General features: G+C 48.4%; 1 protein-coding gene across 2 annotated transcripts in view; it reads left to right on the top strand.

Moving 5' to 3' along the window:
* The first annotated feature begins 825 nt into the window (after positions 1 to 825).
* The window catches only part of grin2ca (glutamate receptor, ionotropic, N-methyl D-aspartate 2Ca), a 55,020-nt gene continuing 51,778 nt past the window's right edge, over positions 826 to 4,067 (top strand). Inside the window, exon 1 of one of the 2 annotated variants that reach the window (XM_076751942.1) lies at positions 826 to 2,084. The gene's annotated coding sequence lies outside the window, so the exon portion shown is untranslated. The remainder of the gene's footprint in view (positions 2,085 to 4,067) is intronic. The other variant, XM_076751943.1, reaches the window with a different exon arrangement.

Below are 4,067 nucleotides of genomic sequence, written 5' to 3'. Positions count from 1 at the left end.
GTTTCCAGCTTGATGTGAAAACACTGAAAGGGCCTGCACAGACCCCTGACCTCTACCCCATCCAACACCTCTGGGATGGTCCACAGCTTATCACCCAGCATCAGGGTTGGTGGTCTCACTAATGTGTCCGAATGGGAGCAAAGTGCAAAGCCTGAAACCAGAAGAGTGGAGGCTGTTCCGGCAGCAGAACAATGGCCACAGCTTTTAAATGACGTGTTCGGATGTCCACATAATTTTGGCCGTGTAGTGAATACACCGAGCGGGACAGACTTGTCTCTGCTCTCTGGTGGACAAACTCTGTTATGACAATAGTTTCTAAACTAAGTCTGATTTCTTCTGCGAATCAGCTGACATGTATGCTGATACTGATGTGTCTTAGGCAGTTGGTCAGGCTTTAATGTATGACTGTATATGTAATATACAAATCTAAATACTGTACATGCACACACACAGATATTCATGCATACTGTATGTACACAGATGCATACAGCTTCCACCTCAAGAGATAAAGTGCAAAGATGGGGAGGAAAGGCGAGCACTGACTCTGTTCGTCCCAGAGAACATTTCAAGGACAAACCTGTTGATGGAAGCTGCAGCAAGCCAGCCAAGACAGAGCGAAGCGGGGGGACGCCAAAAAACAGAGGAACGACTTTACAAATGAACGGGTTTCAGAGAAGAGCGAGGAAGATGATGCATTATACTGTGAAAAAGAGGCTGTAGGACGTTGAGAGTAGTAAGACGGCCGGTGCTCCGACGGCAGAGGGAGGGAAATAAACGGGATGGGTGGAGGGAGGGAAACAGAGGAGGGAGGGAGAACGAGAGGATAAATCCTTACTACATAATGATTAGAGCTCACAAGCCCTTCCTGTGACATGGAGTGGAGGAATCAGGATTACAGCCGGCCAGTGAAGCCAGAGTGAAAGCTCTGCTGACGGGGGAAGGAGAGGGCTCAGGTGGGAAAGAAAAAAAAAGACAAGCAGGACAACAAGTGCAGTTAACTGAAGACCAGAATAAACAAGGTGTGTTTCAGGGGGGCAGATCCCAGCAAAGACACGTTTCAGAAGATACGAACTCCAGCGGCTGACTCGCATCTGTCCCCCTGCCCCGGCCATCTGTCGCTGGCCGCCGACGTCCTCGTCCCGGCAGCTGGATCACATCTCCGAGTCTTATTTTGATGGAGCGGCCACTACAGCGCCGCTCGCACCAGGGGAGGGCGAAGACGAGAGTCTGGGAGATGAAGACGAGGGTCACCCTGCAGAATCTGTGATAGATGGGACTCGCAGTGCGGACAGGTGTCTCGGTCAAAGATGGAGTACGTCCGTGTGTTTGCGAATCGGGCAGCGACAGAGAAGGACGAGACTGAATGTTGAGGATTTGTTTTGCGCTGATATGTAACACGGTGTAAGTTTCTGGCAGCTTTCGGAGCTTTTCTGAAGTCTCGCTCTCCAGCCAAGAGAGGAATTATCTTTTCCCCAGAGTTGAGCAGCTGCTGAAGACCTTAAAGAGGCAACTGCTTTACACACAAGTATGCACGCTCACAGGTTTCTCCTCAAAGCATTCTGGGACATCTCGCCTGAAAAGCCTCTTCTGAGGCAGTTGTCTCAACTTCAATTCTAACCTGGAACATTTAGCCAAGAGCGCAAGAGCAACTGCGGACAGCCACGATTTGTTAATCTGTTTTGTTTCTCCTCTTCCTCCTCCTCTTCCTCCGGCACCTGCTCACTTCGATCTCCCTCCATCACTCCGTTCATCCTCCTCCTCCTCTTCTTCTTCCCTCCCCCCATTTTACCAGCGAGTGATAATGTGACCTTCTGCCAAAGTGCTGGAAACCATGCCACCGTCGCAGCGGGCTCCTCTGTTGCTGCCACTGAAATAGACTCAAACAAGTGCAGGGAGAGGAAGAGGAAAGGAGGAGGGAGAGGACGAGGGAGGGAGAGGAAGAGAAGAAGAGGGCCAAAGGGGACAGAAAGAAGGAAGAGAAAAGAGAGGAGGGGAAAAAAAGGAAAACAGGAACAGGACAGCTGAAGCCGCAGACACGGGATGAGTGGTGACGAGCCAGGGCTGGATGTGGATTGCCAACACAGGTAACGATCACCTTCATCTTCCACTTTATGCTGCACTTAGATAGATGTTGTGTTCAGTGAAGTGTCGATACACCTGTCTGTTCACGGTTAGAGGGAGAATTCACCCTCAAATGCTCTCTCCTACTTTAAAAACTGAGTGTGACCAAGTCTGGAAATGCTGTCTGCTTCTTTGTATTGTGTTTGGAGGTGTGCTGTAGTTTTTAAGTAGCACTCCCCGCTTCGTCCTCTTCCTCCTCCTCCTCCTCTCTTCTGACTGTCAATAGAGGAATTATCAGAGCGCAGAGGATCAGATCAAAAGCAGCACTCGACAGGATCCTTGTCAGGGGGATCAGACAGCACGCTGTGTTTGCCTTCTGTGGCTGCTGTAGGTGTGTGTGGTGGCTGGAACTGTTGCTTTAACTCACTGAGCTGCCGGGGGGATTAAGCAGAGCAGATCGATGCGTCATTGTAAACAGTTAGAGCAGCCGAGAGGGGCTTTGATACCTGCCCGTCGGACCTGGGATAGCGCTGCGCCTGCCGCCGCCGCTGCATGGGAAATTGAACTGCCACTGAAGAGTGACTTTTCAGGATGCGAGAAAATGAGAGGTTCCTGTAATTATTGAAGGATCCGTTCTGGCACTTTGGCTCCATGAATACAGAACAGGAGGGAATGAGACCTGAATTGGTAAAAGCACAGTTGTGTCTGGGATCGGTTATAGGCGGGCTGAAAGTGACTGACATGTCACTGGAACGTAGAGCGGATCAACAGAATGAGCTGGAAAATACCCTCACTGATGGCGTGGTTAAGATGTGAGAGCCAGAGAAACAAGCACATTCCAGGAATAAATAAAGAGATAACAGAAAACAAGAGCAGCAGGGCAGAGCGAGAACAAAGACATGTTTTATCAGCGATGTGTTTCCTCATTACAAAGTGTCAAGAAGCCATCTGCACCAGGGGCTAAACACAGAGGGGGGAACTCATCCAGAACAGCTGATCAGATTGTCCATAACTGGCTGCATAGTGTCTCTTTATCCCAGAGAAGTGAAGAAGGCTTTAATGACTTCCTTTAATGGAAGGTATAGGTTTGATGGTCCAATCAGAGGCAGCCGTGATGCAGTGAGACAGGGAATCCACCGGGAGTTTGGCTTTTCAAGAACTGAGCCTCTCTGGCCAGCATCCAGTGCTTAACTTAAAGGGTCGGCTTACCCTCGTCGCGAAGTAAACACGAGTCCTCACTTCTCTCTACAGAGGCCATGACGCCCAGTGCTACGTGTACGCAGACTACGACTGTGGCTCAAAACCATCATCAACAAGGGATATTTAGTGACACCGACTGCTGACGTCTGACTGAGATAGAGTTATCATCATTGCTGAGAAGGCTCCTGCCTCATTCCAACCGAATTTCACTTGCTTCAGTGGTTAAAGTAGGGGTCAGGACCCCCAAAAGGGTCACAACATAAATCTCAGGGGTCATGAGATCATTTCTAGGAAGGAAGAAAAACAGATTTTTGCTGTTTTTTCATGTAATTCTCCTGGATAGTTTGATAAATCTAGAGTTGGAAGACATGCAAACTGAGACAAGCTTTAATGAGTCACAAGACAAAATGTTGGAAACCACTTCTGTAGAACGGCGGTACCTCAATCTTCAGGTTTTAGAGGAAGTCCACCAGTTGTGAACTGTTCACTTCTAAAACTGATTTAAATTTTTAGAGGTTAAATGATTTGATGATTCATATGAGAAAAACTAAAGTTGGACCAAACCCTAAAAAAACAAGAAAACAAGGAAATGAATAGATCGTATTGCTAATTTCGTGTCCTGTTAATACTCACGACCCCTCAGATTGTCCTGGTGACCACCATCAGGCTGGGGGCTGCTTCACTAGAAATCGGCTTCTTCAAAGCCCAGAAACACTTGCTCACACTCTCTTGCCTCAGGTTATGTGTTTCAGAGCTGTGAGCAGCTCAAACACACTGATGTTCCCTTCTCAGACTGTTTGTTTTAA

The sequence above is a fragment of the Chaetodon auriga genome, chromosome 16 (assembly GCF_051107435.1).
Source record: "Chaetodon auriga isolate fChaAug3 chromosome 16, fChaAug3.hap1, whole genome shotgun sequence".
NCBI classification, from domain to species: Eukaryota; Metazoa; Chordata; class Actinopteri; order Chaetodontiformes; family Chaetodontidae; genus Chaetodon; species Chaetodon auriga.
Note: the sequence above shows the minus strand (reverse complement) of the source record. Positions and strands in the feature narration are given on the sequence as shown.